This window comes from Zootermopsis nevadensis, unplaced genomic scaffold, assembly GCF_977971745.1.
Source record: "Zootermopsis nevadensis isolate Lab colony 2312 unplaced genomic scaffold, Znev_1.0 Znev_ptg000022l, whole genome shotgun sequence".
In the NCBI taxonomy this organism is placed as follows: domain Eukaryota; kingdom Metazoa; phylum Arthropoda; class Insecta; order Blattodea; family Termopsidae; genus Zootermopsis; species Zootermopsis nevadensis.
This window is the reverse complement of record NW_028259154.1, coordinates 12853868-12878372: the sequence shown is the minus strand read 5'-3', so window position 1 is coordinate 12878372 and position 24505 is coordinate 12853868. Positions and strand designations below refer to the sequence as shown.

General features: G+C 39.1%; 1 long non-coding RNA gene across 2 annotated transcripts in view; it reads left to right on the top strand.

The window, feature by feature from the left end:
• Window positions 1-14438, top strand: part of LOC110835910 (uncharacterized) — a 99357-nt gene extending 84919 nt beyond the window's left edge. For both annotated transcript variants that reach the window (XR_015536468.1, XR_015536466.1), the window contains one exon: window positions 14036-14438. This is a non-coding gene — a long non-coding RNA (uncharacterized LOC110835910). The remainder of the gene's footprint in view (window positions 1-14035) is intronic.
• Window positions 14439-24505: the final 10067 nt, after the last annotated feature.

Below are 24505 nucleotides of genomic sequence, written 5' to 3'. Positions count from 1 at the left end.
TTGAAATGTGAGTCTGCAAAGCTTAAGCGGAGGATAATATTAAAATAATAATAGGAGAATAATATTAAAAAGGGTGTTTGAGTTAGAAACGGTATGAAAGTACGGAAGAATTCAGATAACTCTGGTTTTATTACTTTACAGAATTTTCTCAAACACGATACTGAATTTTAGGGTTCCACAAGATGCAGGAACTTTATGTGAGCTGAGAAATTATTACATTTTCAGGAATTGATATGCACCATAGAAATAGCCTTTCAGAGGTCCTTGCTGTTTCCATCATCAGGGAGAGTCATCGGCCTTATGATGGAAACAGTAAACTACTACCAGATTACGTGACATTAGAATCCAGAAGACGATAATCTTTGGTGAATCTAACTCAAATCCTAAACAATTTTTGATTTTTAAATCCCTTTCTGATGTTATCCTCCTAATGACAGCTGGGCTTAAAAGTTTTTTATCCCAGATCTTTCGACTGAAACGCTTATGCACTTCTCATGTACTCTGTGCGTGCTACATATCCCAGCCATGTCATACACTTTGGTTTAATCTACATATTTATACTAGGTGACGAGTACAAGTTACTAAACATCTCACTGTAATTCTTTTCTATATCCTGCTGAACTACTTCCTGGTACCCAAATATTCACTTTCTGTTGTTATTAAACAGACAAAATAAACATAACGTACAATAAGTTTTATATAAGATTCAGAATCCGCCATCTTTTTGCGTTGAAACCTATCGACAGAGAGAGAAACACAATTTCCCTATAAGGTGTTTCCTGCTTTATTAGATTTGAATATCTTATATATCCTACGGAATAACACTATATTCACGCAAGCAATTCCTCGGTACGTATATATTTTTGCTCTTAATTTATTTCGCTTTGTTTAATATATATATATGATTGTATATAAGGTGCAAGTCTGCGTCAGATTTCAAATACAGATGTTGTCAAGCTTAGGCAAAATTATGTCTGCTTGTCGAAACGTGGCTATACTCTATTGTAGATAAGGTCTCGGGTGGTCAGAATATGTATATGAACATGAGATGCGTCTGTCAGAAACAGCTGAAGGATGTAAACAAGGGGGCCGAGATTCAGGAAATATGATTTAGAACGAAGTTGTTCGGGCCTCGTCTCGCCAGAAGCTCATCTTAAAGTGGAACTGTGTATTAAACTGTTTATTGTTTGTGATTCTTAATTAAGTTTGCGTTGTGAAGAAAAGAAACGTGGTTGGTTAATTAATTCTTTCTGTTTTATGAATACAATTTCTCCCCATAAAATACTAACCATTTCTGTTCCAAGTATCATAACTTTTTACATCAATGAAGAAATAATTGTTACGTATTAAATTTATGAGTTTATAATATTTCTGGTGGTTATGTTCGAGTTACTACCGAAATTATATGAAAACCAGAATCGTGTAAAATATTTTCGGTATTAAACTTTCGGGCTGTACAGAGATTTAGTATAAATATCACTGCAATCAAAGGAGGATTCCTTTGAAGGATTTAGATTTTCAGCGCCTCGCATCACCTTAGAAGTTATAATATCCGCCATGTTTTTGGTATTGTGTGTTCGCATTGAAGACTACGAATATGCAATGTCTTTCAATGGAATCGTTCTTTTAAACTTGCAATAAAAATCCATTCACAAGTTTTATTTTCGCAGGTTTTATTCCAAAACGTTCAATTTATTCTAAAAGATTAGGATATTACGTTGTAATGAAAGTAAATTGATTAATGCCGGACGGAATCAGCAACATGTTATCTATTAAATACTTGTTATTTAAAATGTGACAAAACGTCGGGGACAAGTTTATTACTTTATAAATTTCAGAGATTATAACTTACCCAGACGTTGAACCGAAACATATTTTCTGCGAGTGATAAATTGGACACGACAGCGGGCCTGAAAGGGGACAAGGCACACGGATGGACAGAAACACGTTTATGTCATCTTAAAAATTTCCTGTTTATCTTTTGAAAGGACTTTCACACATTTACTAAACTTTTATGGGAAAATATAACATTCATATTAAGCTGAAATATATTAATGATAATAATATCTTCTTTTACGTTAACCTGAATTTTCATAATTTGTGACCTATTCCTTTAGGTGTTATTTTCTACACTTCTGAGTGTCTTCTTATAATTCTCGAACTGTTAAGTTCCCTCAGGATACTTCTTATTTCTCTACATTTGCTCTTTGTCTATAGCAAATCGTATCTGTGTTTCCCTTGTTCTTCCTTTTTGTGTTTTATTATATCCGTAGTCCCCGGTTTCTTCTAATACTATTAAAACTGCTGATACTTTGTAAGGTCTGGTGGTTACATTTCAAAAGTTCTTACTGTACCACAAGTATTATGACGTTTCCTTACTTTTCTTTCCACGTTTCCGCCTTCCGGGCATGAGACATTGCATAGCTGAAAATTACGTTTTTCTCTTCAAAAGTTGTAACATATTTTGCAGTGTATTTCTAAGTGTGGACGTTTCTTAGAGGTTTCAGTTTATATATATATATTGTATTTATGTGATTAATAATACATATAAAGTTGATCCATATACACACTATCAGAATTCTCTGCTTTCAACTTGACTTAATCTGATTTGTCTCAAACGGAGGTCTATCAAAGAACATAAAGGGCTCAAATACCCTTGTAAGTTGATTTATCTCTGAACCCACATACATAATACACACTCACACATGAAAAGAATATTACATAATATAGGAAGTGGTTAATAATATTCATTAACATATCAACTTGCTTTGAAATTTAATAGAAGCACGTGCTTCTGGTCTGTGGTCATTGGGTTAATTTATTCAATGAAAATATAAATACCATAAAGAAAAGCACGTAAGCTGTATTAATATCACGTAAAATGTTTGATCTGGAATTAGTTAAATGAAAACGAAATTTCGTGTAACTTAAAGTCCTAAGTAGCAAAATACATTTTTTATAAACACAACAATGCTCATACATTTGGAAATACGAATATGTAAACAATATTACGTATATTCACCATTAAACTTATTTTCAGAAATTTTATCTTTCCATGTGATATCTAAAACATGAAGGTTACAATACACAAAACTACTGTTTACACTTTATTTTATATGAGTGAAAAATATTCTGTCGCTGAGCGAAGAATGAAAATTTTATTGCTTTCAAGAACAAAGTACTAAAAATAATACACGAAACAAAGAAGGGAGAAGTGAGAAGATATTTGAGAGATACACTAATATTAATTTTATAATATATCCTGTTCGACTAATACTTTTAAGGTAAATATATAAAAGAGAAATAGATGCCCAGGTCATATAAGCACGGATAGAAAATACATAAAATTTTATGGGTATGAAATTATGGTCTGGAAAGTGTATGAGGTCGCTTAGAAGGCCTATGCTTACATGAAAATATGTTACGGCGTTGAATGTAATTAACTGATTCAGGGCAGTTTCAGTAATGGTCTTATGTCCTATCGGGATTAATAAAATTAGTAATAACTTGATTACTTGAGAAACTGCTAACATTTTCCAAAAGATTTTGCCTTAAACGATGAATCATTGGCGTTAAATAAACCAAGAAGTATCCGTCGGAATTCATAACAAATAGTTTCATTGTGCTGCATCATTGAAGCATAAAATTCATAGCCCACGGTAACTCAATTTTAACACAGCTGAGATTGAGCACTCGTTTTGAATCCAATCATGCAGGGTCTAAACCAGATTGAGCCTTGTTCAAGAGACTGTAAAACTAACGCGAAGTCTGTGATCAAAGCTTTTATCCAACAACTTCTTTTCTTCTGGACACTTAAAGTCTACTTCCACTTTAACCTCGGGCAGTGTAGACTATACACAATCTATTCCCTTGCCTCCTATATAAATTGAAATTCTAAATGCAATCCCTAAAGTTAGATTAGGACAAAAGGGGAATATGTATCTTGCTCTTTGTTTCTCTGTGAAAATCTAACGGAGCGAATATGTAAAAAGCATGTGAAAATTAAAAATCTGACTATTATTATACAGTTCAATAAATATTTTCTGCTACTGAAAATGTGAGTGAACTCATATTCAACGTGATTCGGAAACTGTAATATTATATATGTTATGTTTAAAGGCAAAATTATTTTCTCATCTGTTTTTGATAGAGTTAGTCTCTTCATACCCACTAGGTCTATCAGAGACTACTCTACATTTACTGTACAACGTAATTTCAAGGCCAGTCCCTCTGCCAGATGTGTTTCTGCTGCCAATTCAGTCTGTAGGAGCATCGACATCTTTAACAAGGATCTAGTTTTGCTTACTGAAGTCAGTCAGCTTTTTAAACAATAATCATCGTTTTTTGTTTATTTACTTCCTGTGCTGACTGTATTTTATTTTGTGGTATTAATTTTATAATTTTTTTGTTTTGTTTCATTTAGTATTATTAATTGAATTATATTACTTAGGTATATTTAGTTCATTTACTTATTAATTATTTTGTAATAAATTAACATTGTAGTTTATTGTTTGTTTGTTTTTGTATTGTAATGTTTGTATTGTTAGTGCTTGGCTGTTATTGGCCTTTTTGGCTGTTGTTAAGCACTTTAATAAATGAATTGAATTGAATTGAATTATGAAACGTATGAAATCTACTTTATGTAAGTTAAACAGTAAGCAAACTCAGCCTTATCTGAACGTCATCTTAGCATGTCGTCGCAAGTGAATTAAATATAAGGCAAAAAGTAAAATAACAATAACAATTTTGACAAGTTTCTTAATATGAAACTGCTTTATAATCTTATGAAATCAACACTTATTACAGTATCGACCTAGTGCGTTCAGGTTTTTTGTTAAATAGTAAAATAAACAAATTATACGTGTGGATTTTACCTTCTGAGATATTATGCTCTGTAGTCTTGTGCGTGGTTGATAATATTTCAAAGGAACCTGTCTCATACATTATAGACCTGAAGATAGAAGCAATGAGTTTCTCCGAAACGTGTGTAACTATTCCCGACTGGACCACGTGGTAACCCATAAGACTAGTATTTGAGTTTGTTAGGGCTCTGAGTACGAAGGTGACTGCCTTCTGGGTTGTAGAGCCATGTAATCTAATAGTTTACCATCGCCCTAATGATGGAGGCAGCAAGGACCTCTGAAACTTTGATACAATCCAGAAGACAACAATGTTCAGAGGACTGTAATTCAAATTTCACCTTCGTGAAATCCAAACAAGTTGTACAGTATAACGCGTTCAGCTACTTTTGAATTAACTTCCTTTATGCATACCGTGTTTATATTATACCCATATAATTGCGTATTATTTGTTATGCCTGTTAATAATAGCTTCAAGGCATATGCCAGTTATCATCTGTTGGTTTAATCTCTCTTTTGCTCTCTGGATGTTTACACATATTTCGTCATGAAATTCATGTACCTACCTTGTAAGACATTCTCGTATTGCAAAGGATGAATTGCGTAATCGACTTAGCGATTAATGTTAATTGGACAAGAATGTTTACTCTTGCTTTGTGACCTTGTATACAGAAAGGTTGCCTTTGGCAACTCATCAGCGTTTCGACGAGGCTTTGCAGAAATTTGTTTGGATTAAACAAATTACGCTCCTCAAAGGATGTGAAGAACATATAAGGCGTTGTAAAACCTTTTTCGGACAGGTGAACATGTTAATACGTTTCTAGGATCCTTTAGATTACTCGTGTCAAGCTAAAAATAGTGACATAGAGTAAGCAAACCAACAACTATTAACACTATAAAAAGACACTATTGCCATACGCGTTTCTACCTCAAGAGGTCATCATCAGTGGCATCAGGGAAATTAATACATTTAGTCAAATGGTTCTATTTGGATTCAGAATTAAAAATGAAAAGGGTATTTGACAAAATATTCGAAGTGACACTGCACTAGATGCTGTTATTCACAGGAGTAGAACTTGCACTCAGCTATTGATCCCTGATGCCACTGATGATGAGCTCTTGAGGTCGAAACGCGTATGGCAAAACTGTCTTTTTATAGTGTTAATAGTTGTTGGTTTGCTTACTGTATATTCTAATACACTACACGATATGCAAAGTTTTAAGATTAAAAATACTGACGTTTAGTGTCTTTATTTAACATAGACAAATGTGCTTAATTTTCATTTTTCTACATTTCGGCTCATAAGCGATATTGCAGTAATAACATTTTATGTGCAATGCCTTTGTTTTGTAAGATGGTGGCACCTGAACAAAATAAGTCACAGGGAAAGAATAAAGATGCCGTGGCCGAGTTAAACTAGTATGGCAAGATTTGTGTGGTGAGACTGAGGATGTGAATTTGTAATGTCGTTTGTTGCTTCGACTTTCATACGCACAAATGTTTCCGCTCAGCAGTTTTTTAATTTTTAGAGATGTTATATAACTTTCATCTAAATGAGAGGACACTTTTCATGCCTATATACGTAAAACATTACTAACATATGTTTTAAAACAAACTGCACCATTAATGTTTATCTATATGCCTTATATTATTTCCTTAAGTATGCTATGTTAATTGCAGTCAAATTTAACAGTATGAGTCGCTCTTAAGTGATGTGGTACTGCACTGATGGTCTCTGTAAGAAGGTTTATCGCCCTACTGTAACACTCTAGTTTCAGAGTCGCACTCGGGAAGGCAGACAGCAGAAATTGAGTTTCAGCTCCTGTAAGGTGCGAAATAAGACTGCAGGCAAGGAAAGGCTGGGAGAAGAGGCGACAGAAAATTTGTCTTTCCCAGTTACCTAATGAACAAAATGATTAAAATACAAGAGATGCCTTAAGCGTCGCTAGCAAAGTAATTTGGGTAACAGGAAACGGGGTGTTCTTTGCCTCTTCGTCCTGTTTTCTTTTTGACAATAAATAGTTCTTTCTTTAAAAATTATTTTCAGCATGGTTAGTAGAATGTATACGTCACTTTCATGTCTTTTGTCTGTCTGTCTGTTCCTACGTTAGCAATTTTATAACAGGACTTTGTATCATCTGACTTTCTACCATATTTAATAACATAGTTCTGTAGTGCACTGTCTCCATTTACTTTTTCCAAATGGAACAAGAATGCATAAACAATAATTTTATATATTTAAGACTATTTATTTCATAGCGTATCCATTACGTGATATTTATTTGTAAATGGAATATATGTTTATTATTTTCTGTGTCGTGTTCTTAATCTACATGAGTGATGTTTAAGCAAGGATTTGAACAGAGGAGAAACTGAGCAAAATCATAACGAGATGTAGTATTTTGATAGTTGTGGTCAATACGCTTGTTTCGATAGGTCACGTGTTAAAATAATATCCCAGAAACCGAATATTCTGAGTTTTCTTGTGATTTTCCTTAATCTTTCCAGGAAAATTCCGGGGTAGAACCTTAAAATAGGTCACGACACTTTTCTTCTACGTCATTTTCAATACACAATTCGCAGAACGCTTTATCATTGTCGTTATATAACCACTGCAGTTGATGAATCACTGTTAGATAAAAGAATAGGTAATCAGTTAGTCTCACCTTTGCCACTTAACTTCATCAACAGCCTGATAGTCCTCCTATCGAAAACTAAGTAGTCAATGTAGTTGGTATAGCGTTATTAAGTAGTCAAAGGATTAGTTCAACCAACAGTGATATTCTTCGTAAAGTGTATGAAAGTTCAGGTTTTCATTGCGACGATTATAAAGATGATTAACTCGTCTTTATGATAGAGGCAATAAGCGAGTCTGAAACACCGATAAGCGTCTACCAGACAACACAGCACAATATCCCAGGAGAAAGTCACTTAATTTTATTTTCTTTCATGCAGGCGTTAACCTTACGAATCTAAGGTTCGTTATAAATACCTATTTAATCTAAGCAGTTGCTGTGGTGTCTTAAAATAAAATAAATACAAACATACTAACCAACCATCTAGGTTTCACTGAAAATTTAGTGGTTGCGGTACTATATTTTGTAGACAGAGGACAAACTGTGTGTACTGTACACATGTGTACTAATCGCATGTTTCTGTGTTAATAAACAGCTAAGTTGTATATCCATTTACAGCAACTGCTCGAGGATAATATTAGGGTAATGTGAGTTAACTGACTGTGATGAAGGCTAAAGGTAAACAGCAGGTTAGAAATCCATGTAGTCTGTCTCTGACTAAACTGAATTTCCATAGAACTTCCAGCAGAATTTTACTTTGGACAGAAGCAAATGAAATTTCAATCTCACTGACAGCCATAAAATAACGCCATGGATGAGTCCTACTTGAGAAGCTAATAGTTGCCTATCTGGTAATGTATCTCTACAAACTACTTGAAATAATATTTATAAAAATGAATTTTTTTATTTTCTCCGTGTTTTTAAATTGATTTATTTGTGATTTATGATAATAAAAATTCTATAAAAATTAATTTTACACAAACATAAATTAACTTAACCTTTTTTAAGGTTCTAGAAATCTGTTTGGTTATTATTTGTATTATTTGTTTAAGTTATTTTCATTTTGTTGACGTATATCAATTTATTTTCATTATCATTATTATAACTTTTCCATGGTACAGATACAAAATTTGGCTTAGAATTATTAGCCATTCTATTTTCGATGATTACGGTGATTTTGTAGATCATATGACGTTTGTCTCGCTGTTTCTCAATAACTGAAGCTAATCATTCATTGCATTCAACAAGACGTCTTTCCTTCCCACAGAAACACCTGGGAAGAATTTTTATTTTCACAGATACCAGTACGGAAATTATTAAATATGTGATACCTTCCGTTAATACTAACTTTATTGTTTTCCATCTCACTGTATTGGCATCCCTTTGTAAATTATTTTTCTAACCTACTGTTCCAGTCAGCTTAGTGACTACTCTATTTACTGGACAATCTAGATTGTATTCCTATCTGGTGCAAGATACGGTAGCATATGTAGTTTCGTACCATTTTTTTTGGAAGGCGAAATTTTGTGGTGTGTTGTCTTATGTTTTTCACAAAGTAGGGTATGCCGCGGATTGAAATAATTTGCTGAGCAATGGACTAGTTCAAGGGACCACCTTGGCAGGCGAAGTTGAGATCCCTTATTTCTTTATATATATGTATATATATATATATATATATATATATATAAAAATAATTTTTAAAATTTTCACTCCTATGTGGAGCATAGTGATGTTCTGGAGGATATTTGTTATTAGCGTTACGTAATTGTTTTGACCGTACAAGTTCTGTATTCATCCGATTTCTAAAGCTTTCCAGTAAAATAAATATTCTGTGGGAATTGATTGACCCCATAAAGCTAAAGATAGAGAGAGAGATAAGAAGGATAGCAGAGGAGTAGAAGCAAAGAGAAAATTGGTGGGGTAGAAGTAAGAGACAGTTCGATTTCTGGAGGGGGGGGAGGGGGGGAACAGCATCTTGTAGTTAGAAGTTTCCCATTCAATGCCCGCTCGCCCTTGTGGTAAGGATAGTGTAAGGGTGAAGACGTTAGGGCGATAATTAGTGACAGTATGCTAGCAGAAACGACGGGAATTTTGAATTGCTTATTAGAAAACGCTGAAGCTAAAATTTGCAAAGTTAAGTAAATAATTTAGCTGCATCAGTTTGAAGTGGGGGGGGGGGATTTGACGAGTTTAAATAGGGAGGGCTGCATAAGAAGCCTGCAGTGTCAACTTGGAACTTGAGAACCATCTCAGAACTTGCTTAAAGACAGAGGAAAACCTGTGTAGAGATGGCCGGTCGCATAGCCTTCCGGACTGAGTACTAGCCAGCTCTCCAGCAGACAAAAGAGAATACAGTTTCCCTAGCTTGTCTAAATAATTTTAATTCAGTCTGTACCGCAAAGAGAACAACTTTTCACCATTGTAAAATCATTTAGTCAACGACGTTTAATGAAATAATCGCTGTTTACACTCAGATTCATACGGAAGCATAAATAAAAAATGCAGTGTTTCAGTTTTTTAAGCGGATTGTACATCTAATTACCAGTGGACTTAGAAGATTGATATTCTAATTATGAAATAGGGTAACGTGTAATTGCTTTCTAATACAGAACTTAGACCACGTACAAACTATATCCTGATATATTAAAAGAACAGTGGTTCTGTCTTCTGCGTTATAGGAAAGATACAAGTGAATGTGATTTTATTCATAATGCTCGTACGTACGCACATATTGCATTCAGCTGCCTAAAATCAGGAACCAATGACAGGTTGTGAACAGCATGAGAAGTCCAGGGCTCTACAGACCCACTCGCGACTGAGAAATCAAGGCCGTTGAGCGAGGACTTCGATTGTCCGTCAATTTTATTTTCACTTTTTCTCTCCAGATAGCGAACAATGTTACTGTCGTGGATATGTGAGTTTTGTTAACGCGGCAATGCCGTATTTTAAAGTAAGAAAAGTATAAATTGTTACCAATTGTTTGCTAAAAACAATACTGTTGATAACGCCTTTTCTCGTGGCGGAAATTTCTGGCTAAGATAATCTTTTCTGACTGATTGAACTGAATCAGCACTTGTTTCGTCCTGTCTCAGGCTACGAATTCCTACTTTTTAAGGAACTCTTATATTCCCAGAGGCACAGTTATCGCGTGATTATTCTTAAATGAATTCTGAGTGTAGTAACTTGAGTATTTAAATAACGGTTTCCAGCGCTGGAAGTGGGAAATCCCTTGTCGTGTACAAGCGCGAGCTTGACACGGTCGCCCGGGGCGTACATTCGCCTCTCCGCCTCCTTCCATCCCACCAGCCCCAGCCAGACACATTAGTGCCCATACATCTCATAGCCTTCAGCTTCACTCCCTGACTCCAGCCGTACGATTCCTTGCTTCGTGCGCAAGCGCAGCTCTTCGATTGTTTTGTATCATTCTAACGCACTTATTTCTATTACTTTATCTGTTAATGTATTTATTATTGACATCTTTGCTTCGATATCGCTTAGGAGAAGATGAAAATTTGTATATAGGGCTCGTATCAAAACGGGCCAAAAGAGAAATGTTTATAAGATGGAAGATTTGATAGACTGGCTCTAATGACGTGATTGTGATTCAATTTCTATAAAAGGGATAAGTTAACGAACTGAATATACATACAAAGGACACTGCAGGACGTCTTATCTCTGTGCCATGACTATGTAATATTTAGGCACTCAAAGAATTTCTAGTATGCCTATAAACAAGAAGAAGTATAAATGGTGATAAAATATAATGTTCTGGAAATTGACACTGAAGTGAATAAAAATAAATGAGGTATCATACTGAAATAAATACTTAATGAAGGTGTTGGAGACAAGCTTATGAAACTTTATGATAATAGGAAATTTAAACTCCACACATATATATCAAATAAAAAAGTACAGCGAGTAGTACAATAATAATGTAACTTATATAAAAAACAGTAGCTTAAAAATAAATAAGTATGTGGGCTGAGAACTCTGATGATGGGGACAGAGTTGGTTCCCGAAACGTCGGTAACCAGCTGACGCGGTTGATAGCCCGAGAAGATTTTATTGATTGTACTAGCCGCGAAAGTCTCAAATCCTATAAACTAATTGTTCTTTAAACACCAACAATCCTATATTAAGGTTTGTTGTTATGTAGGTAACGCCTTTATTAACGCATTTAATACAGATATATTACAGACGAAAGATACGGCCTAAAATTAAGCTTTGAAGCTTCTATTTTAGTTGCAGTAAAAGCTCCAGACATGACTAGCAGTTTCCTATCGCTTAAAGGCTATCACGACACGCATCCAAACTTTACATGCCAAGAAGTAAAGACGGAAATCATTATAACACGTAGAAGCCTTGTAAGTGACACGGCGAAGGCCGTGATTTATGAGCGTGTCTCCTAACAATATACCGAAATTATTTCTAATCTTTCAACGTGATGTCAGTCAACTGGCTGACACTTGGCGACAGAGGGAAGGCGATTGAACGCTGTTTCGCGTGCTCTGTACACTTTCTTTGTACACTTCTTGCTTACCCCACTTCACCACGTATTTTTCTGTCATTATTCGTCCACACATTTATATTTTAATGTAATTTATGTTGAAGATTTCTGTCTTCATACTCATAGCTGTGAAAACTTCAAATCATACGTAATTTATGTTTTCTTCAGTTTTAGTTTCTCTCTTAAATTTTACTCTTCCTTTCTTTCTTCAATTGTTGACCACTTATTTCCATGTCATTTTATCGCTCTCCTGTTTTGCTTTATACCTTATGTTCTCTTTTTTACCATTCGCTTACTGTGGAATTTTTATTTTTCCAAATGTTTGTGCTTCCCTTTTATAAGTATTCTCTTCAGTTTTCCTGCCATTGTCATTCATATATTAACACATCTTTTATATCTTGCATATGATTATTCCTAGTTCTTGTATTATAATTTTCTCTCTTTTATTATTTTATGTAAGTTCTTTCTTCTTCTTTGCTTATGTAATATTCCATTCTTTAACTTTGAACTTTCCTGATTACTCTTACACTTAAATTGAATACTTATTTGCTCTGGCGTTATTGTTATTTACTGCTATTTTATTTTCCTATAGTATTTATTTCACATAATATTTTATATTAATTTCTTTTGTCTTCAGATTTATGATGCTTTAATTAAGTTATTTGCTTTCTTAGGCGTCACTAACTCTTTCATGTCACTTTAATGAAGGCTAGAATTTCACTGAAAATGTATTTAATGAAAATGAACAAACTGTAATAGTTATCTTATATTGAAGCGGTGGTATACTTGTACCTAACTATTAGAAATGCATTGCTGTTTATATGCAAGTTACACTTGTTAAATTCTCTTATCGATGCGATTAAATTCTTGTATTATTTAAGAAATTTCACATAGCACAGTATATTTTATGTAAAAAGAAAACCGCAGACGAAATTATTATTATTCTCAGAAATATTATAATCACATCCGCTGTCAGTAGTCAAAGTGAATGTTCTGTCCATGTTTCGCTGCCTGCAATTTTTTCTGTTACCAACCTAGTCATTTTATTTAGTAAGAATTCTGATACCAAATACAAACATTTCCTGATGGCATGATATTTCCAGTATTTTTAGTTTATAATTCTTTAAATTAACCAACCGGCAACAATGTGACGTTCGATGGATCATAAAGCTCTCATCAGTAGTCCACTTGATTCACTTCAGCTTTCATACGACAATAAATGTCTTGGTCTTCGTGAAAGAAAAGGTTGGTATACAGAAAATTTGAATATTAAATGACAGCGAACATATTGTAGCATTACACTCATCAATTACTAAGCATGAAACAAGAAATCTGTGACCGTTATGAACACTCGCTACAGACATAAATCATAGTAAAATTTGTCATCTCAACTTTTCAGAGATAGATTATAATTTCCTAGGGGAAGGAAATTTCATAGCATCATCTCATATATTGGTCATCATTAGCAACATCGAATGTAATTATAATGATTAAATTCTGTGGTGTACCAAAGGCAGTTTGATAAATTACGTTTAAACAGCAAACTTTGTGGGAAACTGGGTTAGAGAGAAAGGTGGTAGGAATAGGACGGAAATACAGATGGAGAACGTCATGTGACGTCCGCCACCATAAATGGGTTAGAGTGATATCTGCTTGCAGAAAACTACCCTCAGCCACGCCTCCTTCCTCACCTGCTTCTGAATATACTGAAAAAGTTAGTCAGCACAAGTGGTAACCTCGATCCCAGGTACTTGTGCAAACTAGCAACATTGCGGCATGGTGTTGTATCGGTTTAAAAGTCTCTTAGTCAGTTAAAGACGGAGAAATCTATGACTCTTGTACAAGATATAGAGAAAATTGATTTCAGTGGAAGTGCGAGTAGGTTAACATTGTTTATTTCCCTAAACAGAAAAAATAAATTGGCATAAATCTAAAATAAAAGCTATTTTCACACATAGTATGAGAATTTTAACAACGCTCAACACATAAATTAAATTCACATATATTTTTATTTTACATTTATAATAATTTACAAGTAAATTATTTCTACCAGTTTTTTAACTTACATATCTGTCAATTTCTTGCATTACAGGTTAATGTACAATAGGCAGGTCTTTGGATTACATAAATTACCATCATGAGAACAAGTTATGTAAGAAGTCAATGGGCAATAAGTACACAGTACTTAAGAAAGAGACCATAGATGGCATCAGAACACAATAATATCCATACAATTGAAGTAAAAGTAGAAGACGATTCGAGGTTCAATACACTTCGTTCGTGTCATGGTTATAACCGATCCTGCCCCATTTTCTGACTGACTTCAACCACAAGAAACTTCATAAAAATATCTTCTGGGCTGAGACTGAAACCCCCAAGTGTGTTAGTCATTGGACCATTAGTATAAGTAACACTGTTACTAGTATTACACAGTGTCACTAAATAATCGAAATAAATTAATGTCAGTAAAAGCAAATAAATATGAAACAAGTGAATTTTACAGTCAAGTGTATATAATACCCTGCATTTTAATTCAATTCTTGTATGGGAAAACTTTATAAAACAGCTGTAGGTACTAGTTGTTCAACATGTCGATAAAGCGGAATTATGGTTGGATTCCCCTACCTTAGTACTATTTACATGTGTTATAACATACGTACGTTTACGTACATACGTCCATTCTGTCATACACCCATACATGCCCGTCTAGAGGCTTGCACCAAGGACAAGCAACATGCAACTATGCTTGTAATGGTGTCTGAAACAATTAAAATTGCAGAGATCCGCCTACAGATGGATGTCAATGTGTCACAATGAAATGTCTACGAGTGGAATAAAATGTTTAACAACAGCCAAACCAGTGTTGTTCATGGAGATAGGCAAAGACAACCATCCACATCTACAGACGAACAAAACGTGGCAAGCCAGGGTATTTATATCGCTATTAAGCGTCTAGTATAGCAACATTCTTTAAATCATAGTCACTCGACACAAGTAGACTACAAATGAACCACACTCGCAGCGTGTCACTAGCTGACATCGAGCTACAGCATCACCAGGCCTCAGCAGTGTTAGAATTTTATTATTTATTATTTATTTAGTGTTTTGTCTGACGACAGGTCCATATGAACAGGATCCTTCCATTCTTTTCTCGGACTGGGACCTGTTCATATACGTTCTTGGCAGATGATCTAAAAGTGGTTTGCCATTGCCTTCTTCTGTGTGTGAATGGAGTAATTGTTGGGATGCCATGGAGAAACCGGGGAAGCCCCCGGAGGAAAACTCCGTGTTGCCTAGACCACGGCCTTGCCCAATACAAGTTATAAATTCGGGCATCGCCGGGAATCGAACCCGAGACCTCCAGGATTACAAGGCCAGCGTTCTAACCGTGGCGGGCTGTTAGCAGTTACACAACAACAAAAATATTCCAATACTGCCTTTACTTTTTGAATTACACTCGTAACATAAAAGCTTACATATGTACAAACAGTATAGATAAATAGTTCATAAATGCATGTATATGTACGTTCATACACCAATGCTTGCATATTGCTGTCAGCTGCGTCCTGCTTGATAGAACACAAATGTGATAGAACTTACTTGGCAAATTCCCCACTCTCTCTTCTGAACTTTACCTCAACTGGCAATGAAACAAGGACGAGCGTGCGCTGGGAAATTTTGACACGACAGAAATCAATTTAGGGAGCACCAACCCTTGCTTTTTTAAACATGCAGGATAAATTAGTGTTTTAGGAGGGGATAACAGACGTCAGGTAAGGATGGAAAAAATGGAAGAAATATGGTGAAGGAGAAAGACAGTCCACAATCAGCTATCGGCTCAGTTACTAAACCGGATACTATACATACACGCCATAGCATTCTGTCATGTATACCCTGTTAAGAAATTCTATTCGTATTTTTGAACCTAAAATTACGTTCTTATCCGAAGTTGTGCCGGATAAGAATTATCTTTTAGTATAGCCTATTATTTGCAAAGTATAACATTAAAACGTGCCAAATATTATATTAGTTTGCATGGTTATTAAATGTAGTGTCTCACTATTAGAGAAAGGACGCTATTAAGAATGCCTGAGAAAAAAGCGATGCGAAGAATTTTGAACTAAGGGAGAGAAAATAACAGGAGGCTGGAGAAAAATACATAATGAGGGGCTTCATAATTTGTAATAATCACCTAATATTTTGATGGCAATTAAATTAACTGTGGTAAATGTTTTCACACTTTTCGGAGATGATAAATGTGCCTGTAAATTTTTGTTTGGAAAATATGAAAAAAATGGTGATCGCTTGATAATTCTAAGCGTAGGATGGGGAGATGTACGTTCCAGAGGTGAGAAAATCACTCAAAGCGGAAGATAAAATTTGGAAGACCAAGGCGAAGATGGTAAAATAATGTAATAAGTTACCAAAGTCACACATATCGTGACAATTCTGGTTCATTCGCCACATTTTGTCCTTTGAGAATGGTCGGAGAATTTCGTGGTTTGAGATACATCACACAATTAGTTCAGAGCACAGAAAGCATGTAGGTTTTTATGTAAAGTGTTCATTATTATCTCTCACTTTTGTGTAAAATTGGAATGTGTCGACATGTTTTTAGTAATAATTTTAATATAACATTTTATGAAAATCCTTTCAGTCGTTCTGGAGATGTTTCGTGCTTAAAACAAAATGTGCGGAAACACAGACAAATTCTAATATAGGATCCTCAGGTACTCGAAAAAGCCTAAAATTGGGATATGAGGGTGTGTACTGGGTTCATTTTGTTCAAAATAAGGATGTGTTTCGAAATATTGTGAATACGGTGATGAGCCTATGGTTTTCATAAGGAATTGGGATCTTTGTAACTACTGAGTAGATTGGTTAGAAAATATGCTTTCCCGGATAATCTCAACCTTGAAAATGTAAGAAATACTTAAATTTATTTACAGATATATACACTAAATATTAATATTACTACTAACAGAACGGATTTTATGTAGCATTTAATACGGTATAAACAAACTTATTTCATAAAACGGATTCCAATTATAATAACGTGTCATTGTCGTTAACTTTAGATTTTAGCAACAATTAATTTATGTTAATACGTTAAATAACATGTCACTTTTGTATTTCTTCCATTCTTTTAAACGTTTTAACTTTACAAAAAATTTTCCACATTATTTTTTTACTTTCGTTTAAACTAAATAGATCATGGTTAATCCACCCCGGATAAATGGGAATCTACTGCATTAACGTCACAAGAAGGACTCCACTCCACAATTTGGCTTTTGTGAATGACAAAATACCAAATTTTGCTGGAGCCATCAAGTCTCAATAATTTTTGAGAAGCTGTCAGCTGTCTCCCGTCCAAAAATCAATATGGAGGACCACCCCTTGTCGACTATACACGACTGCTCAATATAGTCACAGCTAACCTCCTTATTTGAAGTCGTTGTTCTCAATCCGTAATTTGAAGATGGACCATGCCATGATAAAAATTGAACCAATTAACACGAGTCCCTAATCATTTGTAAATACAAATTTTTCCTTTCATTTTCTGGCACTAGATCGTGGCCCACGAGTTGCTAACCATTGTGATAAACTATTGTCGAAAGTTATCAATCACGACACAACGTATCTCATAAAAGACACCCCCTTCGTTATTATAGGCGGGTATTTATCTTTCTCTTCCGCATTGTACTTGCTGACGTACTGAGAAAAGAAACTGTTGACGCCGAAATATAAGACAAAGAACAGTGTTTATTGTTTCAGTGTTCCTTTGTCAGATAAATATTCAGAACAGGAGGTAAAATTCTGATCTTCTGCCCACCAGAAAAAAAGAAATATCATGTTTTCTTCCCAACCGTATTTTCCACAGCCTGCTCCTCCCCTACCAATGGATTTTCCAATCCAAGGCATATCCATCACATGACCTGCCTTTCGTGTGTTCTGCCAAGTCCGTCCAACGTCAAGCCAATTGCCCGCTAGTGGTTAGTTTAGTGTCTCTTTCCAGTGATCCAGACGAACAGAAAAATTAAAAAAAATGAATGTGAAATTTTTCAAAAAAACTAGGTTTTGCGCGCTTTTTGGATAACTTCCAGCACTTTTTGTTTATTTGAAATTTTTCGAATTTTACAAAATTCTCCCCACCTGATACCTTGTAGAACCCGTCTCTGTCGGACTGTCTCTTTGTATTGTGTCTGTAAAGAACACGGACGTTGCCTCACACGGCCTCTGACGTGCAGTCTCTGAAAAGCCCAGGTGCAGCAGCCACCACGTAAGGCAACGAACGAGACGGGAAGAGACACCATCGGCGAAAAACCGCGGCCTGCAGAGACCGGTTGATGCAGACAGCGTGGCAGGTTGCAACCGGGTGAGACAGAGCCCGAGTTTGGCAGAGACAGGGTGAGGCATTCACCGAGGCTGTAAGCATCTCATGGGGAGAGTTTTGAAAAAGTTGAAAATTTTTGAAATAACAAAAAATGCTAGAAATTGTCTGAAAAGCGCACTAAACCAAAATTGTTTTCAAAATTTGAAAAAAAAAATCAAAGTGAATTTTTTCAAAAATATTGTTTTGTGCGATTTATATATTTTCCTGCATTTTTTGATTTTTCGAAAATTTTCGAATTTTTCAAAATTTGTTTCAAAATTATCCCTAAATGATACCTTGCAGAACCGATCTCTGTCGGACTGTCTCCTTGAACTATGTCCCTGACGAACGAGGTCGTTGCATCACACGGCTTCTGACGTGCAGTCTCCGAAGAGAACCAGGTGCGGCAGCCACCACGTAGGGCAGAGACACACCGCGCAGAGATACGTTCGGCCACACACCGAGTCCTGCAGAGGCCGGTTGTGCAGACTTCGAGGCTGTAAGCATCTCATAGGGAAAGTTTTGAAATAGTTGAAACTTTTCAAAATTTTCGTAAAATCTAAAAATGCTGGAAATTGTATGAAAGGCGAACAAAACCAACATTTTTTTAAAAATTCGAAAAAGATTTGAATGTAAAAATTTTCAAAATTTTTATGCTTTGTGCGCTTTTTGCATAATTTCCAGCATTTTTTAATTTTTCTGAAATTTTCGATTTTTTCAAAATTTTTATCGAATTCTCCCCACCTGATATCTTGCAGAGCCGGTCTCTGTCGGACTGTCTCCTTGTACTGTGTCTCTGACGAACGCCGTCGTTGCATCAAACGAACTATTGACGTGCAGTCTCTGAAAACCCCAGGAGCGGCAGACACCACGTAAGGTAGAGTCCAAGACGTGCAACCAACCAACCAAAAAAGCTAACTGAGGGCGGAGTCCTGCGCAAGCGCAAGCAACGTCCCTACCTAGGTGACACCATACCTGCGCAAAAGGCGTATTGCTGGAAATGGTACACGGTCTTAACTAGCTAACGGGGTTTCGTCGTGGCGAGAACCTCGACCATTACAACTGGGATCCGTTGCTGCTGATGGGAGGTTATCCCGTCAGGCAAGTTGTCCAAAGGAATTTGGTTGGTTGGATCTCTGAGGTTTGAACCCAGAGAGGGAGGGGTCTTTTCGGCTGAAGGCCTCCGCGGCATGGGGGAAAGATCACTTCAGCTGATGGCCTCTATGATCGGGGGGGGGGGAGGGTGGCGGGCCGTGCCCCTATTAAGTTATACCCTGGCATTCGTTTTACAACTGAGGAAAAGCACGGAAAACCTCAGTCAGGGTAGCCGAGTAGTTTAACCACTCGTTGTGCCGACTTGGCCGTCTTTTGGGGACGGCCTTGGCTGGCCTGCTGATCATCGGCCCCCGTCGGTTGCCCTCGGGTGACCTCTGACAGCCCTCGTTCGGCACGAGTGCCTCCCGAGTTGCCGAACTAAGGGGTTCCCCACACCAGCTAGCCTCGAGTCAAATCGCTTGGTCAGTGCTCTGGTGTGGTCGGCAAAGAACGGGATCCCCAAATCGTCGTGTATTTGCCTGTTACTAACGTACCAGGGCGCGTTAGTAACAATGCGAAGACACTTGGATTGCAGAACTTGCAGCTTCCGGACGTGGCTGCGGGCAGCTGACCTCCAGATCGGGCATGCGTAATCCATCATGGGACGGATGAGCTGCTTATGGAGCAGCACACCGTTCCTGATGAACAGGCCACTTCTCCTATTGATGAGCGAGCCTAGCACACCTAATCGTTGCGCCGCCTTCTTTCCCACCTGGTTGACGTACGCCGACCAGGTAAGCCCGGCGTCAAGGGTGACCCCCAGATACCGCGCTGTTTTGACCCATTCGATCGGCTGTCCGAGAAACTGCACTGCTCTGGGCTGTTGGATGCGTCTTCTCGCCGAAACGAAGAGAACCGCGGTGCTCTTCGAGACGTTGATAGCAATCCTCCAGGCCCTGAGCCAGAGCTCAAGTGTACTGAGGTAGGTCTCCAGATACGTGACGAGAAGCGTTGGGCTACGGGACGTGGCTACTAGAGCCGTGTCGTCCGCGTACTGTGCTAACTCGACGTGGCGGGACGGTGTGTGTATGTCGTTGACATACAGACTGAAGAGCACAGGGGAGAGAAGTTCGCCCTGCACAACTCCAGCCCGCATGGCACGACGTGTGGACGTGGCCGACTGGAAGGACGTCTGGAATGTCCGGTCAGCGAGGTAGGAAGAGATGGTTTTCACCAAGTACGACGGGAAGTTGAGGACGGTCAGTTTGTATAGGAGGCCTTGGACCCAGACTGTGTCGAAGGCTTTGGCCACGTCCAGGAAAACCGCGCCGGTTAGCCGCTTCTCATCAAGGTTTCTGTTGACCCTTTCGACGAGGCGAGCCAGCTGCAACGACGTGCTGTCGAAACCCAAACTGCTCGTCGCGCAGCAGCCCGCGTTCGCTGACCTCGTGTAGGACCATCGTTAGGAGGATCTTCTCGCAGAGCTTGCCGACCGTGTCGAGAAGACTGATGGGTCTATAGGAAGAAGGTAGCGTGGGGTCCTTCCCCGGTTTCAGTATGGACACCACGCGAGCATGTTTCCATGCCGAGGGGAAGTGCTGCCTGCGGAGGAGCGCGTTGAACACTTTCGTGAGAAAGGTTACCGCGCGTCGTGGGAGACGTCTCAGGACGCTGTTCGGTATACTGTTGGGGCCCGGAGCCTTGCAAATCTTGAGTTCCTTGATGGCCTGGGCGACCTCCGAGGGACTGGTTAATTTCGGTTCATTTGCGGGGGCATACTCGTATGCTCGTATCGCCTCGTTAACCATGTCAATTGCAGCCAGGTCCGACGGGTTGTCTACCGGCTGGAACTGGGCCTCAAGGCTGTCGGCCAGGGCTTCTGCCTTCTCGGGGTTCGAAAGAGCCAGTCCTCCCGGCACTATCAAGGGGGGCGACGGAGTGGGGACTCGCATCACCCGCTTGGTCATCTTCCAAAGCGACTGGTCCTCGCAGTCCAAGGATTCGAGCGTGTCGCTCCACTGTTCGTTCCGCCACTCGTTGAGACGATAGGTCACCGACCTCTGGAGTCGATTGACCTGGGTCTTAAGAGCGGGGTACCTCGTGACCTGCCAACGCCTCCTTAGCCGGTTCTTCATGTGTATTTCATCCCGAATACTAGCAGACAGAAGCGGTCGCCTGTCAACGCGGGGTCGAAGCTTGTGAGCGGACGCTGCTGTGGCTTCCACGATAGCATAAGCCTGGTCTCGCCTTGCCTGTCCTTGCCTGGCCTTGCCTCCCTTGCCACGCCTTGCCTCGCCTTTTCAAGCCTTGCATATCCTTGCCTCAACTTGCCTCGGCTTGCCTCTCAACGCATAGTTTTGCATGGCCTTCCCTCGACTTGAATCGCCTTGCATGGCCTTACCTCGCTTTGCCTGACCTCGGCTTTCCTCGCTTGCCACGCCTTGCCTCGCCTTGAATCGCCTTGCCTCGCTTTGCCTGGCCTCGCCTTACATCGCTTTGCCTCGCCTTGTATAGCCTTGCATATCCTTGCCTCGCCTCGATTCACCTTGCCTCGCCTCGCATCAACTTGCCTCGCCTTGCCTAGCCTTCCATAGCCTGGCCTCGCTCTGCCTGGCCTAGCCTTGCCTCGCTCTGCCTGGCCTCGCCTTGCCTGGCTTGCCACGCCTTGCATCGCCTTGTCTCGCATTACCTCGCCTTGCCTCGATTTGCAACGCCTTGCCTCGCCTTGTCTAAACTTACATATCCTTGCCTCGCCTCGTCTAGCCTGGCTTGCCTCGATTTGACACGCATTGCATCGCCTTGTCTCGCATTGCCTCGCTTCGAATCGCGTCTCGCCTTGCATCGACTTGCATCGCCTCGCCTAGCTTTGCATGGCCTTGCCTCTCCTTCCCTCGCCTTGCCTGCCTTCGCCTTTCCTCGACTTGCCTAGCCTTGCCTCGCCTTGTCCTTGCATATCCTTGCCTCGCCTTACCTCACCTTGCCTCGCCTGGCTCCGTTTTCTCTCGCATTGCATCAACTTGCCTCGCATTGCATCGCCTTTCCTCGCCTTTCCTCGCCTTGTCTAACCTTGCATATCCTTCCCTTGCCTCGCCTTGCCTCGCCTTTACTCGCATTGGTTCGCTTTGGTTCGCCTTGCCTACCATCGCCTGGTTTCGCCTGGCACCTCGTGGAGTCGCCTGGCCTTGCCTTGTCTCGCGTTGCTTGTCCTCGCCTTAAATCGCCTTGAATATTCTTGCATAGCCTTGGCTCGCCTTCCCTTGTCTTGCCTGGCCGCGTTTGGCATCTCGTGACGTCGCTTGGCCTTGCCTATCCTGGCTTTGCCTTTCTTAACTTGGCCTTGCCTTGCCTCGCCTTGCCTAGACTTGCATAACACTGCCTCGCCTTGCATCGATTGCCTCGCCTTACCGGGCTTAGACTGCACTTGCTCGCTGTGCCAGGAATTGCCATCCCTCGCCTTGCCTAGAATTGCATCGCCTTGCCTCGTCTTACCTTGCCTTCCTCGCCTTATATCGCCAAGCATCGCTTTGTCTAGACTTGCATAACATTGCCTAGCCTCGCATCGAGTATATTCGACATCCATCGACTTGACTCGCCTCGCCACGCCTAGCCTTACATGGCCTTGCCTCGCCTTGAATCGCCTTGCCTTGAGAAGTCACTCGTCCCAAGTGTTGAGAAGTCACACATAAAACTCTTGAGAATTCACTCGTCCCAAGCCTTGAGAAGTCAACTTCTCCCAAATTTTGAGAAGTCACTTGTCACAAGTCTTGAGAAGTCGCTTGTCCCAAGTCTTGAGAAGCCACTTGTTACAAGTCTTGAGAAGTCACTTGTCCCAAGTCTTGAGAAGACACTTGTCCCAAGCATTGAGAAGTCACTTGTGCCAAGTCTTCAGACGTCATTTGTCCCAAGTGTTAAGAAGTCACTTGTAGCAAGAATTAAGAAGTCAGTTGTCCCAAGTCTTGATAAGTCACTTGTCCTAAGTCTTGAGAAGTCAATTGTCCCAAGTCTTGAGAAGTCACTTGTTCCAAGTCGTGAAAATTCATTTATCCCAAGTCTTGAGAAGTCACTTTTGCCAAATTTTGACATATCACCTGTCCCAAGTCTTGAGAATCACTTTTCCCAAGCCTTGAGAAGTCACATGTCCCAAGTCGTGAGAAGTCTCTTGTCCCAAGTCTTGAAAAGTCCTTGTCTCAAGTCTTGAGAAGTTCTTGTCCCAAGTCTTGAGAAGTTCAATTCCCAAGTCTTGAGAAGTCACTTGTCCCAAGGCTTGAGAAGTCACTTGTCCCAAGTTTTGAGAAGTTCGTGTCCCAAGTCTTGAGAAGTTCGTGTCCCAAGTCTTGAGAAGTCACTTGTCCCAAGTCTTGAGAAGTCACTTGACCCAGGTCTTCAGAAGTCACTTGTCCCAAGTCTTGAGAAGTCACTTGTCCCAAGTATTGAGAAGTTCTTGTCCCAAGTCTTGAGAAGTTCTTGTCCCATGTCTTGAGAAGTTCTTGTCCCAAGTCTCGAGAAGTTCTTGTCCCATGTCTTGAGAAGTTCTTGTCTCAAGTCTTGAGAAATTCGTGTCCCAAGACTTGAGAAGTCTCTTGTCCCAAGTCTTGAGAAGTCACTTGACCCAGGTCTTCAGAAGTCACTTGTCCCAAGTCTTGAGAAGTTCTTGTATCAAGTCTTGAGAAGTCAATTAGCCCTAGTCTTGAGAAGTCACTTATCCCAAGTCTTGAGAAGTCACTTGTCCCAAGTATTGAGAAGTCACTTGTCCCAAGTCTTGAGATGTCACTTGTTCCAAGTCTTGAGAAGTTCTTGTCCCAAGTCTTGAGAAGTTCTTGTCCCATGTCTTGAGAAGTTCTTGTCTCAAGTCTTGAGAATTTCGTGTCCCAAGTCTTGAGAAATTCGTGTCCCAAGTCTTGAGAAGTCTCTTTTCCCAAGTCTTGAGAAGTTCTTGTCCCAAGTCTTGAGAAGTTCTTGTCCTAAGACTTGAGATGTCACTTGTCCCAAGTCTTGAGAAGTTCTTGTCCTTAGTCTTGAGAAGTTCTTCTCCCAAGTCTTGAGAAGTCACACGTCCCAAGTCTTGAGAAGTCACTCGTCCCAAGCCTTGAGAAGTTCTTGTCTCAAGTCTTGAGAAGTCCCTTGTCCCAAGTCCTGAGAAGTTCTTTTCCCAAG